Source organism: Dama dama, chromosome 24, assembly GCF_033118175.1.
Source record: "Dama dama isolate Ldn47 chromosome 24, ASM3311817v1, whole genome shotgun sequence".
NCBI lineage: Eukaryota > Metazoa > Chordata > Mammalia > Artiodactyla > Cervidae > Dama > Dama dama.
The window spans coordinates 14,624,201-14,640,175 of record NC_083704.1 but is presented as its reverse complement, the minus strand read 5'-3'; the positions used below and the strand labels follow the sequence as shown (position 1 = coordinate 14,640,175).

The 15,975-nt window shown below is 39.2% G+C and overlaps 1 long non-coding RNA gene across 1 annotated transcript in view; it reads right to left on the bottom strand.

The window, feature by feature from the left end:
• LOC133046154 (uncharacterized) overlaps positions 1-14,936 on the bottom strand; it is a 54,363-nt gene extending 39,427 nt beyond the window's left edge. Inside the window, exon 1 of the long non-coding RNA XR_009690432.1 lies at positions 14,841-14,936. This is a non-coding gene — a long non-coding RNA (uncharacterized LOC133046154). The remainder of the gene's footprint in view (positions 1-14,840) is intronic.
• Positions 14,937-15,975: the final 1,039 nt, after the last annotated feature.

Genomic DNA, 15,975 nt, shown 5'->3' with positions numbered 1-15,975 from the left:
AGTGAAAGTTTGGTTTAACACCCAAAAATACGTTGGTTTAATTTTCCATGTTAACAGAATAGATGAAAAATATTACAGAACTGCTCAAGAGATGCAGAAAAGGTGTTACAAAAGTCAACATCCATTCATCATAGAGAGCTCTTAGCAACTTAGAAATAGAAGAGAACTGATAAAGCATATTTATAAAATGATAACTGTGAAAAGAAACTTCAGATATAATGGGCATTGTCTAAAACATTTCTTTTAATATAACAGAAAAAGAAGTCTTTTATGCCTACTCATCCTCACCATTCATTCTTTTTTTTTTTTTTTTTTTTGCCATGCCTCCCAGCTTGGTCATAGTTAACTGGATCAGGAATCTAACCCTGCCCTCTTGCAGTGGAAGCACGGTGCCCCAACTACTGGATCACCATGGAAGTCCCTACCAACACCACTTTTATTCAACATTCTATTGGACCAAAAATAATCAAGATATTCTTGAAGAAGAAGTGGACAAAAACAGAAGGTGAAAGTAATATCCAAGATGTATTATACAGTTACAGTAATGAAGACATGTTATTAGCAGCAGGTAGGAAAACAGATGCTGTGAATAGAAGGACAATACCCAAACAGACTTACATGTGACCCCTGGATTTGACTGATTTAGGCAGCATTCAAGAACAACAGAGGAAAGGACAGTTTTCAACAATGGTTCTTGGAAAACTGATGATCCATGTGGCTAGAGAGAGTCTTGCTCCCTATTTTATAACTCACAAATAATATATTTCCAGTGGATTTTAGATACAGATGTAAAAAGTAAATCTGGGGGAGTATAATACAAAACAATATAATCACAACCTTGTATGTGAACAGAGTTTTAAAGGAACCTAAAAAAATCCCAACCACAGGGAAAAACTGGACTACCTTTATTTACTGTCAAGTTTTGTTCATCATGATATTCCAGTAAAGCAATTCAAAAGTAAATCACAAAGTGGAAAAATACATTTTAATATACATACACAAAAAGTGTTCCTATCAAGATATATAAGGAATACTTCTAAATCAATTAAAAAATTTAACTTAAGATCAATTACAAATCAGTGATACAATCTAACAAAAAATTATAAGGAATTTAGAAAGGTACTTCACCAAATGGGCAGTAATTATATAAAACTATATTAGTATCAGTAAATTTAAAAATAAAATAATAAAGAGATACCACTTCACCTTCACCAAAATACCTAAAAGTAAAAATTTTGATAATTTAAGTTTGATGAGAATGTAGACCAATGGCATCCTTTTCAATACTGAGAATTTGCTTCAAACATTTTTAGAGAATATAATGTCATTACCAACTAAATTTGAACATGACATATAAACTGGCAATGTTTAGTAGAAATACTGTAGTACATATAAGAATATATGTGAATAAGAATACCTATGGCATTATTGATTATAATAGCCACAAACCAGTAACCACACAAATACCCACTCATTCCAAATGATAAAGCAATGGAACAGTACACAGCAATAAAAATGTTAAAATCACAAGTACATGTGAAAAGATAAATATATCCAACATTATGGGCCACATAACACAAATTTAAGAGATTACTTACAAGATCCCGCCACTTATGTGAATTTAAAAACAGAAAAACTAATATACAGTGTTAGAAACCATGGTACTTAAAAACTCTGGAGAAGAGAGAGATGAATGTTTGGGAGGGAATGTGAGAAAGCTTTCAAGTCTCCGTAATCTATTCCTTAGACTGGATCAAATGCAGGTCTTCCATATTGCAGGCAGATTCTTCACCATCTGAGCCACCAGGGAAGCCCACGAATACTAGAGTGGGTATCCTACCCCTTCTCCAGGGGATCTTCCCAACCCAGGAATTAAACCAGGGTCTCTCGCATTGCAGGCAGATTCTTTACCAGCTGAGTTACCAGGGAAGCCCAGTATACTGAACTCCATATATATTTTTTTTTTGAAAGATGAATATTTTCATGTTTATTGTCTATTTGGTGACAAAATTCCATATGTACTGCATAGTGTGCACCAGATAGAGGAGATAAACTGAAAAGCAAGACAGTTTTCTTTCCTTCTAAAAGTTCACAATTGTACACAAGTTATCAGTATTATTTGAAAATTTTTTTTTTTTATTTCATTGTTGTTCAGTCACTAAGTCGTATTTGACTCTGTGACCCCATGGACTGCAGCACACCAGGCTCCCCTGTTCTTCACAATCTCCCAGCATTTGCACAAATTCATGTCCATTCAGTCAGTGATGCCATCCAACCATCTCATCCTCTGCTGCCCCCTTCTTTTGCCTTCAATCTTTCCCAGCATCAGGGTCTTTTCCAATCAGTCAGTTTTTCCCATCAGGTGGGTAAAGTATTAGAGCTTCAGCCATCAGCCCTTCCAATGTCTATTCACAGTTGATTTCCTTTAGGATGGACTGGTTTGATCTCCTTGCAGTCCAAGAGACTCTCAAGAATCTTCTCCAGCACCACAGCTCAAAAACATCAATTCTTCTCACGCTCTCACCACTAAGCTACATCCCCCTGCCTTTATTTCATTAAATTCAATCATTTATTTTTTTATTAGTTGGAGGCTAAATTACTTCACAACATTTCAGTGGGTTTTGTCATACATTGACATGAATCAGCCATGGATGAACTCCATATATATTTTATGCATTTCCCTCTGTACATTTCTATACAGAGAAAAATGCAACTTTTAAAATGATATTTGGCACAGCTTAAGAAACTGAGTTACAGACGTAGAAAACAAACTTATGGTTACAGTGGGGCAATGGGGAAGGGATAAATTGGGAGATTGGGATTGACTATATATAAAACAAGTAATTTGATAATGACCTACTATATAGAACAGGGAACTCTACTCAATGTTTTGTAAAAGACTACATGGGAAAAGAATCTAAAAAAGAGAGAGAGAGTGTGTGTGTATATATATATATATATATATATATATATATAGGGGCTTCCCAGGTGGTGCTAGTGATAAAGAAACTGCCTGCCAATGCAGGAGACTTAAGAAACATGGGTTTGATCCTTGGGCCAGGAAGATCCCCTGGAGAAGGGCATGGCAATCCACTCCAGCATTCTTGCCTGGGAAATCCCATGCACAAAAGGAGTCTGGCGGGCTACAGTCCATAGTGTCGCAAAGAGTTGGACATGACTGAAGCGACTTAGCGTGCGTATGTATATGTAAAACTGATTCACTTTTCAGAAACTAACACACCATTGTAAATCAACTACACTCCAATTAAAAAAAAAGGAATTGGAACAAATGTAAATTCCCTTCAATATATTAGTGGTGAATCAATTTTTGGTGCAGAGCTTATATGGAATAATATCCAGTCATTTAAAATACTGTGATATGCCATTGAGGTGGAACATATGATAAGAGGTATTTAGAATGTGATTCCTCACTCTCCCCCCAAAAACATTTAAAATCCTGACCCATTTTCAAATTACTCTTGGGTAAATAAAGGTAACTTCTTTTCCCACCTTAAGTAGCCTTGTGCACTCGTGCTAAGTCCCTTTAGTCCTGTCCAACTCTTTGTGACCCCATGGACTGTAGCCCACCAGTCTCCTCTGTCCAAGGGATTCTCTGGGCAAGAATAGTGGAGTGGGTTGCCATGCCCTCCTCCAGGGGATCTTCCCAACCCAGGGATCGAGCCCATATCTCTCACATCTCCTGCACTGGCAAGCAGGTTCTTGACCACGAGCGCCACCTTACTGGTACTCAAACTCAGGAACTCCCAGGGTGGAAGCTGAAGCCTGCAGGTCCCGTACTGGGAGGGCAGGGAGAGATTTAAGGAAGAGGCCATTCCATGTGAGTAGCTGGTGTTCTTAACAAGCAGAGGCACTTACTTAGGAGGTTGGGCTTGCGAGGCAGCAAAAGGAGAATGGGGTTCAGTCGCTATTCAGTCCAAAGGATCTCCACAACAAATGACTCTCAAGGCTCATCCTGGATAAACCGCGAGAACCTGGGTGGGCAGAACGCACATTCCAAGGATGGAGGGTGGGGTGAGGACCCTCTGATGACACAAGTCCCCTCTCGGTTCAACCAGTGGTCTTGTCCCATCTGTGAGCTCCTCCAGCAATCTCTTCAGTAATGATGGAGCCATGTAATTCAGCTCAGAAATACTTATTTTTCCTTGTTTTCAGTAAAGTGCTTATATGAGACTAACTAATGACCTTTTTAGCCAGGAAAGGTCTCCTTTCCTTATTTCACCTGGGAAAATGGTGTCTGTTGCAGAATAACTTTAATATTTTGCAACATGCTTATGATTTAAGATACTTTAAAACCTCCTTTTATTTACCTGATTTGATAACATCAGACAAAAACAGACATAACAAAGGGAATGATCTATCTTTGCCCTGATGGTTAACTCTTATATTATAGGAATAAACCTTTGCTCACAGACTGATTATCAGTACTGACTGCTCTGGCCCCTTTTCATTTCAGTGGAGATCATGGAGATTTGGCTTATACAATATTAAGAGGAGAAAGCAAGTTGAAAAAAAAATATAATGATCATGAAAGAAAGTGAAAGTGAAGTCACTCCGACTCTTTGCGACCCCATAGACTGTAGCCTACCAAGCTCCTCCATCCATGGGATTTTCCAGGCAAGAATACTGGGGTGGGCTAGCATTTCCTTCCCCAGGGGATCTTCCCAACTCAGGGATTGAACTTGGATCTCCCACATTGCAGACAGGCGCTCTACTGTCTGAGCCACCCAATAATAATGGAGGCCCAATAATCAGCATATACACATAGAATAAAATTATATAGATTTACACACACACTTTTGTGTGTGTGAGTACAAATACGCAGTGCAATTCCTGCAGGTCCTGGTTTAGGCCAGGGGGCAGGACCAGTTAGACTTCAGCCAGAGGATGAAGAAGAGATGAAGTAATGTTTATTCCCATGGCTCCCTTCCTGCTGCTCTGTGAATTGATATTAGCAGGGTTCCTCCCATCAGAGGCTGTAGATACAGCTCTCTTTTTTTTTCAATAACAACACCTCCCCTTCAAGCCTACCCAATGACACAGAACCTGTTAGAATAAAAAAGCTGATCTTGAGCCCCACAGGAATTTAGAAAGATGTTACATTCTTGGAGCAACAGATAGAAACTTCCCACATCAGTTCCCCATTGTTGTGTGTTCACAGGTATGATGATGGTGTTGAAGGAGAGACACAAGTGGGCCACTGCATATTTTCTATAGAATGTACAATATAAAGAAACAAGAGTTTAAACAGAGGCTGAAGGTGATTTCTGTGTTGACTTAACTGAGAATCATCCAATGCAGATGAATAAAGGCTTAGAAAGTCTGTGGGGTCATTTTTTGGGAGATAGTGGAAGATAGAGAGGAAAAGAGAAGATTAGAATGTGCATATTTGTAGGTAGCAATTGAACAGTGGTTCCCAAGAGACAGGGTCAGGACTTGAGTCTTTCCAAAGAGCAGGGAGGCAGAGAATATGGATCATTAAGTGAAGCCTTGCCTATAACTTTGAGCTCCAATGTTTGCTTTTCTCAGAGTCATAGAATCAGAACTAATGGACCAGCAAAGGGAATGATGAAAAGAAAAACACACGGATTGGTGGGACATGGGAGCAAAATCTGCATTTGCTTTCCTTTTCCCATGAAAGCTCTGGCTCATACAAAGAATGGATCTTAAATTCAGACCTCTTTTACATCTTAGAAAGAAGCCATGGTACATGTCTTGCTTCTTGTTTAAATTTTCTGCTTATTATTGGCTTCCATGACTGTTGCCCTGGGCCGTTTTTTGCTGGATCCTCAGAAACCTGGGCGGGGTGAAGCAGGCCCATAGCTCCCAAGGGAATCTGCCAGAGCATCTTGGTTCCCCAGCAGCTGTAGGTGGGGTGAGCAGTGGCTGAGGCTGTTATGCATCACTAACCGTTTTTCTTCGTATTTCGAATTGGTTTCAACGTTATGCTTTTCTAAATATCGCCTCCTCGCCCCAGGCTGCTCAATGAGAATGGATCAAATCGCCTGTGAGGCTGCAGCACTCAGGGGGCAGCTGCCTGCCAATCACTGAGCACTGAGAGATCTGGACGTTTCTTTGTGGGACTGCCAAGATCTGTCTTGGGATGCAAAGAGAAGACAACCAGGAAGCCAAACTCTAATCCTTTCTCTAGAGAATCCTATCATGCTTTTCCTCTTCCATTATTCAGGCAGAAACAAATTTTCAAACAGCAATTAAATAATTGTTTTCATGACTTTAAAGTATAACATGTTGATTGTAGAAAATTGAGAAAATCAAGGTTTACATAAGAAAATAAATATAGCCGATAAACCTAACTCATGGATTCACTGTTTATGTATTAGTAACATATTTCTTTTCAGCCTTTCTGTATCTATCTATCTATATAAAATATATATATATCCATATATGTGGATATATATTTACATTTTAAACTGCTACTATTTCTCTGAGATATAACTTAAGACTATTTAAAGAACCGTCTTTCTTTTGTCTCCATTTCTGTCTTCTATGTACATGTGTGTGCTTCTGACTTATTCATGACTTTGCTATTTTATCCTCGTGAATTTTCAGCTGCTGCTGATATAGCTGCCTATCACCCTTTTATAGCTGCCCCAAACCTTGCTATTATTTATTTACTTAAGTTCAAAAATCTTCCTAAAACTCCTTACAGAAGACTACACACTCTGAAAATAAAATCAATCCCACTTTAAGAACACTCCACCCTGACCTTCCTATTTGATCTCAGTTCTGGCAGAAATCACTCTCCATTGAGCCCACGTGAATCTTGCAGGTATCAGTCCTCTCAGCCCTGGTGGATCTCTGGTCTGTGTGCAGGAACTTGGGGCTGACCATGACACAGCCCCTTTGCAGTGCTCATACACATCCTGACCAACCTTCTTATCATTCTCCTACCCTGTTCCATGATACAAATATTACTATCATTCACCTTACTACCAAACTACAAATTCTGAGACATTTAAGACTCCTCTCTTACCTTTATTCCCAACATGCAGTCCCAAATTATCAAATTTTAACTCCTGAATCACTCTGAATTAATCCCTTCATCTCCTCCTCCCTGAATACCACTCTGGTTTAGACTTTGTGCATCTCTCCTAACTTACAACAAAAGCCCCCTCCTTGGATGGCTTCCCTCTAGCCCAGCCCTCCTCTCATGTAGCTTCCATATGGCTTCCTTCAAAACACAAGTTGGCTCCAAGCTCATTGTCTCTGAAGCCTCTAACCCCATCACTTTGTCTTTCTTTCAACCTCCACCCCTGAGGTGCCTGAGAAGCAGACTAGAGTCCTTACAATGTGGTTTCGAGACAAGGAGTATAGGCATCAACCTAGGAACTGGTAAGAGATGAAAACTGCCAGGCCCTAACCAAGACCTTTGCGGTGGGACCTAGAAATTTATGTTTTAACACACATCATTTATTAGTTTTTTACTCAAAACCTCCAGAGGCTAATTTATTAATATTTTTCATAGAACAGATCATAATTGCTGTATTTTTTTTTTACTCATAGCCACCTGGAAACTAACTCCAAACTCTTTTTCTTCCAAAATGCTTTTTTGTCAATTTCTTAGTTAAATGAGCAATCTCTGTTCTCTGGAGTATCCCCACTCTCATCTTTTTTCCCCCTATTGTGTTTGATTTATTAAGGTTTAATTTATGTACAGTAAAATGTACCATCTGAGATGTGAAACTCAAAGACATTTTACACGTGCATACACCTATGTAGCTCTCACCCAGTTCAAGATGTAGAGCATTTCCATTATCCCAGTATGTTCTTTAATTCCCACTTCCAATTAATCCCCTCCACAACCCAAGAGTGAATCACTTTGCTAACTTTTGTCCCCATAGATTAGTTTACCTCATTCTGAATTTCATGCAGATGGAATCATACAGTTCATACCCTTTGTGGATAGCTTCTTTTACTCATCAAAATGTATTCAAGATTCATCAATGTTGTTGCTTGTGTCAGTAGCTTATATGTTTTGCTTTTTATAAATCACTGAATAATATCCCACTGGGCAAATATACTATCATTTGTTTAGCCATTGTCCTGCTGATGGACACTTGGGTTGTTTCCAGTTTTGCCTTTTTTCTTTTAAAGCTTCATTAATTTTTGCAAACAAGCCATCCCATCTGTTTTATTCTTTCCTTTCCTCCAGCCTCTTGCATATCTATGATTCTCAAGACCTCACCCAAACCCGGACATCTTTCCTGACCAAAAGAAACCCCATGGCTACCTTCCTCCTTTTACCCCTTACTGCCAGTAATAGTGGTGACTTCTGCTGTCGAGAACAGTTACATACTGGAGTCGTGTTCTGTGTTAAGTTATTGTTTCCTGAGGCAGAACTCCCCAAACTAGACAGAAAACTCGAGCAAGGCAAAGGCAGTATCCCATTTCCTCGCAAGCATCATAGCCTCTAGCTTTACACCATAGGCAATATTTGTTAAACACATAAAACTTTAACTTCACATAACCTTCATAATAGCTCAACAGCATATTAATATTAACGAATTTCATCAACAGCAATATACTTAATTAGGAACCTCTTGTGAGCCCAATGCTCATAACTGAATTCCATCGCCAGCTTCACCTCCAAATAGCTAGGTTTACCTGGCATGTTACTCAAGTTACACAGCTCCTCCAAGTCTCAGCCACAGTGCCTATAAAATGGGACTACTGGTCCTTATTGAGAGGTAGTTTATTTAAGGCATGGTGCTTTGCCTAGTGCCAGGAACCCAGAAAACACTTAGTAAATAGCAGTCCTTATTATCTCTTTTACTTTTCACTAATATCATTCAATTATCAATCAACAAGGACCTACTGTATATCATAGAGAATGATGCTCAATATTCTATAATAACCTAAATGGTGAAGAAGAAGTGGTACATATATACAATGGAATAGTACTCAGCCATTAAAAAGAATGAAATAATGCCATTTTCAAAAACATGTATGGACCCACAGATTGTCAGACTGAGTAAAGTAAGTCAGAGAAAAAGAAATATTGTATGATATCACTTATATATGGAATCTAGAAAGAAACGATAAAAATGAACTTATTTACAAGACAGAAATAGACTCACAGACTTAGAGAATGAACTTATATAATAACCCAAATGGGAAAATAATTTGAAAAAGAATAAATACCTGTATATGTATAACTGAATCACTCTGCTATACACCTGAAACTAATACAACATTGTAAATCAACTATGGTTCAATTCAAGATAATTTTTTTTTTAAATCATTCAATTTTATTTGATTCCACAGGTTTGACAACATTTCCAGCATCATTCTGCATCCCTTTATAACAGTAGTATCACATGATAGCCAGTCCTTAATTGACTTGTTTTCTTCCTTTCCTCATTAAAATACATGCTCCATAAGGACAAGAACTTCACCTCTTTTGTTAATTATTGTATCTCCATCCCTAGAAGGATGCCTGGCACACAATGGATTCCCAATAAAGTAACAATGAATGAATATGTAAATGAATCAATATAATATCCACCATTTTACGGGTGTGAGACTGAGGCTGAAAGCTTTAACTTAGTAAGTCCTGTGGCTCTGAGGTGGACCCTCCATTCATCTGATCAGCAAATCACATCTCTGCTGAAACTGGCCAGTAGTGGAACTGAACAGTCTGTCTGGTGACCGCTAGTTCTGAGTTTTAGAAAGTTCTCCCTTACCCTGCGCTGACAGCTCTCTCCCTCTGCAAAATTACAGTGTCTGCAAGTTGAAAGGGACTTCAGGTAAAGATTCCAGTGCCTCAGCACCCAGCAGTTCCTGTTTGCCTGAAATGTCATGCTGGAGGCAGCATTTAATTCAGATGAGAAGTGACACCCACATCCTGATGCCTCAGCTGCCAGCAAAGGGCCAGTGACAACTTCCATTACACAGAAGGGTGAGCCAGGTGTCCTAGAAAAACTCCAGCTCTTCAAATCCCGTCTCCCTAATTAGATTCTCTTCGCAGAGTTAGCCAGATCCCTTCCCCTGTGTCAGGTCCCAAATTCTACTTTAGAATTGCGCCGCTTCAGTGCTGCAGGGTTGTACAGAGAGAGCTTGCAGTGGGGGACTGGAGGAACAGCGGCGACAGGAAGCACCAAGGGAAAGACCTTGGGAGAGGGAAAAAAGAATATTGAAATGTACCCACTTCCACATTTAGCAGAAGATGTTTTGTTTTGAGACACTAATTTGTGGGAAGTGTTCAACCTTACCAAGTTCATAATTCTGAGATTTAGGAGAAAAATAATTCTATCACATTTTTTTTGCCTCATGGCATAATGGTTTTTTAAAAATATTATTAGAGTCCAGGTGCTTTACAATGTTGTGCTAGCTTCTGCTGTACAGTGAAGTAAATCAGTTATACACATACATATAGTCCCTCTTTTTTAGATTTCCCACCCATTTAAGTCACCACAGAGCATTCAGCAGAGTTCCCTGTGCTATAAAGTAGGTTCTCACTGGTTATCTATTTTATTGTTATTTTTTTATTTACCTACTTTATGTAGTATCAATAGTGTATATATGTCAATTCCAATCTTCCAATTCATCTGCCCCGCCCCTATTGCCCAGGTAACCATGTTTGTTGTCTACATCTATGTCTCTATTTCTGCTTTGAAAAAGTTCATCTGTACCATTATTCTGGATTCCACATGGAAGCAATATTATATGATATTTGTGTTTCTCTTTCTGACTTACTTCACTCTGTATGACAATGTCTAGGTCCATCCACATCTCTGCAAATGGGACTATTTTGTTCCTTTCTGTGGCTGAGTAATGTTCCATTGTATATATATGACACATCTTCTTCATCCATTCTTCTGCTGATGGGCATTTAGGTTGCTTCCATCCTTGGCTATTGCAGTACATAGTGTTGCTAGGACTTCCGACTAGACTGCAAAGCTACAGTAAACAAGGCAGCATGATACGAGCCCAAAAGACAGAAACATACATCAGCAGAGCAGGATAGGGAGCCCAGAGATAAAACCAAGTACTGTGTTCACCTAATCCATGACAAAGGAGTCAGGAATATACAATGAAGAAAAGACAGTCTCCTCAATAAGTGCTTCTGGGAAAACTGGATAGCTACAAGTGAAAAATGAAATTAGAACACTCCTAACATCATACACAAAAATAAGCTCAAAATAGATTAAAGACCTACATGTAAGGCCAGATTCTATAAATCTTTTAGAGGAAAACAGGCAGAACACTTTTTGACATAAATTGCAGCAAGACCTTTTTTTACCTCCCCCTCCTAGAGTAGTGAAAAGAAAAACAAAAATAAATGGGACCTAATTAAACTTAAAAGCTTTTACACAGCAAAGGAAAGCAAAAACAAAATGAAAAGACAACCCTCAGAATGGGACAAGAGATTGATCTCCATCACTTCTTGGGTTCTGGAGGATGCTCAGATGTTTGACTTTAGAAAAGCTTCAAATGAAGCTGTTATTTTAATTCTAGTCATCTAGGCCTTTTTTTCTCTTCCTGGTTCTGAGAACTGTGTGCCAGCATTGGAAAGATGTGTTCCCAGGTACATGAGGCATGCATCACAGAAAGAGCTACATATCTGCAGATAAGAAGGGATGGCAGCAAAGACCTTTGAGATAGTCACAAAGAAAAGTTGGACTTCTTTTGGCATTTTTCACAGATGTTACAGCACTGACATCCAAATTGTATATTTGTGTGTTTACCTGCATGTGGGCTGGAGCAACTACAAATCAAAAACAATTTAGGAAAAAACTAAATCAACAGTTGTTATGAGTTCAGAGCAGAAATACTTCCATGCTGAACAGTATGTTTTACATGAAGACAAATGTAATACACTCATGTCACTCTAGTTTGCATCTTGAAGTCAAGACATGATGTGGCAATGAGACATAATTTTTTAAATTGAGAAAAAAAATCTCAGAAAACCTGGGCCATATATGAGTGCCTTCTGTATGCAGAAATCCTCAACAAACACAAAGAGCTCCTAAGTTTCCTATCAGTCACTTCCAATGAGTGAAGGTTTCTTTTTTTTTTTTTAGCCATGTGTAAGTTCTCAGTTTTCATTCCAATCCCAAAGAATGCTCAAACTACCACACAACTGCACTCATCTCACACACTAGTAAAGTAATGCTCAAAATTCTCCAAGCCAGGCTTCAGCAATATGTGAACTGTGAACTTCCAGATGTTCAAGTTGGTTTTAGAAAAGACAGAGGAACCAGAGACCAAATTGCCAACATTTGCTGGATCATCAAAAAAGCAAGAGGGTTCCAGAAAAACATCTATTTCTGCTTTATTGACTATGCCAAAGCCTTTGACTGTGTGGATCACAATAAACTGTGGAAAATTCTGAAAGAGATGGGAATACAAGACCACCTGACCTGCCTCTTGAGAAACCTATATGCAGGTCAGGAAGCAACAGTTAGAACTGGACATGGAACAACAGACTGGTTCCAAATAGGAAAAGGAGTACATCAAGGCTGTATATTGTTATCCTGCTTATTTAACTCACATGCAGAGTACATCATGAGAAACGCTGGGCTGGAAGAAGCACAAGCTGCAATCAAGATTGACGGGAGAAATATCAATAGCCTCAGATATGCAGATGACACCACCCTTATGGCAGAAAGTGAAGAGGAGCTAAAAAGCCTCTTGATGAAAGTGAAAGAGGAGAGTGAAAATGTTGGCTCAAAGCTCAACATTCAGAAAACTAAGATCATGGCATCTGGTCCCATCACTTCATGGGAAATAGATGGGGAAACAGTGGAAACAGTGACAGACTTTATTTTTTGGGGTTCCAAAACCACTGCAGATGGTGATTGCAGCCATGAAATTAAAAGACGCTTACTCTTTGAAGGAAAGTTATGACCAATCTAGATAGCATATTAAAAAGCAGAGACATTACTTTGTCAACAAAGGTCTGTCTAGTCAAGACTATGGTTTTTCCAGTAGTCATGTATAGATGTGAGAGTTGGACTGTGAAGAAAGCTGAGCACCGAAATATTGATGCTTTTGAACTGTGGTGTTGGAAAAGACTCTTGAGAGTCCCTTGGACTGCAAGGAGATCCAACCAGTCCATCCTAAAGGAAATTAGTCCTGGGTGTTCGGAGGACTGATGCTGAAGCTGAAACTCCAGTACTTTGGCCACCTCATGCAAAGAGTTGACTCATTGGAAAAGACCCTGATGCTGGGAGGGATTGGGGGCAGGAGGAGAAGGGGACGACAGAGGATGAGATGGCTGGATGGCATCACTGACTCGATGGACATGAGTTTGAGTAGAGTCCGGGAATTGGTGATGGACAGGGAGGCCTGGCAAGCTGCGGTTCATGGGGTTGCAAAGAGTCGGACATGACTGAGTGACTGAACTGAAGTTCTCGGCGGCGGGGGGGAAGATTCAAACATAAAAGGAATGTGTAGTAAATGACAGAAGTGATACTGATGCAGGTAACCATAGGACATGGTCTAGTGATAAATGTGTTGTGAACCGCCACAGAGAAATTGGACTAGCACTTCCCAAGGGGAGAGATTATATGTTACTGTTAAGTGGTGACTGATGATGCATAATATAAACCTATAAAAATCATTTTAATGTAATTAATTTAAGGAATGAAAAAGGAAGGTGCCCTGAGGGATATGTGAGTTACAGGAGTGAAGGAGGCTTTTCCATGCACTTAGGTTTGAGGGGATCTAGCGCGGTGTTTGAAGGCCAAGGATGGGAGTAGGTATCAGAGGAACAGGGCATATAAAGAATAAGGCAGGCCTCCATGGACAGAGTCTGACCTGCCAGGCTGAGGATTCAGGCCCAGATATAGGAGGTGCTGCAGGAGGTACTGGGGGCTTCTGGTCAGCAGAGAATAGGAAAAGCCTGTGTTGGGAAGGCCCCTGAATCACATTTATAGAGGCCAGTTTCTGATTCCTCTGCCTATTTCTGCCAGGTGAGGAAAAGACCTCTTTCTTGGATGAGGTGACATTTGATCTGATACTGTGGTGAGCAGAGAGGGTAAACCTGAGATCAAGGAGAACAGAAACAAGTAAGGCAAGAAATACCTAGCCTGCATTCTCTTCAGTAAACTTTCAGTCAAGCCCGCGTTAATCCTCAACATCCAAGTTGTAGCTATAAACACAATAAAATGGAAATAACTGCTTATGAGACCAAAGCAGCCTCTGGGGTCTCCAGCCCTCAGCCCACTCAAATGCCATGGTTCCAGATCCAAGCAAGAATCTGTCACCCTTTTCCCCAAAGTTCTTTAGTGGGAGATAAAAGAATGTTTTAAAATACCAGTGACTCCTAGGACAAAATTCAGATATAGGTTCAAATTAAAGCATCACTTTAATTGCACATACAGGAGGTGTGAATCACTAGGGCCCTGTGTTGCTCCCTTCTGACAAGGACCGATTCTATACTTCCATTTTAGGAAAATAAAGCTCTTCAAACTTTAAGAAAGGTATAAAAGTGTTCCTTAAGAACAATCCAAGGTCTTCCCTTCGCGGCTGTATCAGTATCAAATGTCAAGTTCATCTCCTGGTGCTTATGCATAGCAAGTCATTAGCGAGCAGATATCACACCTACTCATACCATAATAATAGATTATCATTTTTCACTGACGCAGTGTCACCTCAGCATGTTATCTTCCAGTTTTATTCAAGGGCAAAAGTTAAACATGCATTTATACTTGAAATTAAAATACTTTTTAACGTAAGAAATGTATTGTGTGAAGGAAATATATCTTCGTCATGGTCAACAGGAAGTGAAATCTATGTGGAAGGCGCACAGCATGAGGAGAGAACATATGTGTTGAAATCCATTCCCCATTTCCTACCTTTGGGTGGCATTAGCCAAGTCCTGGTGATGTTTCTGAGTCTCTGAAGCGTCACATAAGGAGAAGCAGCATCAGTCTCCTGTGATTCACATCACTGTGGAACAGATTAAGGAGAAAATTCATGAAAAGCTCTTTCATAGTCACCTAGTAGATTTTCAAGAAAGGGGGGATAAACTGATCTACTATACCCACTAACTAGACTCTTTAAACTATGTATAAAACAGAAAAGGTTAAAATGCCTGTGATCACACAATTTATGTAATCCATGTAGATATATTTTCTAATTAAAACATGTCATGTTCAAGTTTGGAAAATTCAAATAATGTAGAAAAATGCAATTAGTAAAACAATGTGTCCTTCTCCACATTCCACATCCCAGTGTTTAAAGTCACCATGATAACAGGCTCATGTGGTTCTTCCAAGACAATTTTTTGTGCATGCACCAATGTACACTTGTTTATGAATATACAGATAATTGTTCATATTTATGCAACAGATAATAGTGTACATCTTGTTTATTGTACTTAACAATACATGTTCAAGATTTTTTCCATAAAGCATATATACATATATACTTCCCGGGTGGTGCTGGCAGTAAAGAACCTGCCTGCCAATGCAGGAGAAATAAGAGGCATGGGTTCGATCTCTGGGTCAGGAAGGTACCCTGAAGGAGGACACAGCAACCCACTCCAGTATTCTCGCCTAGAGAATCTCATGGACAGAGGAGCCTGGTGGGATACAGTCCATGGGGTTACGCAGAGCTGCACACAACTGAAGCAACTTAGCTTCCATATATATATATACACACGTACATATATATATATATATATATATATATATATATATATACACACATGTACACTCTTCCTATATTTTCAGGGCTATAAAACAATTTATTATAACATTTATTTAGATTTTAAAATACATGTTATTTGACCATTTCTTCTTTTCTGTTATTTGTTATATCATAAACAAAGCTGTGGTGAACACTCTAGTTCCAGTAACTTGGCCAACTCTTCCAGGAACAAATAAAGAGACTTGAACTGTTGAATCTAAGCACTAAGCTTTTTAACTGTCTCTGAAGAGAAATAATTCTTCATCTTTTCTGTATCAATATTATAAAATAAAAACGTTT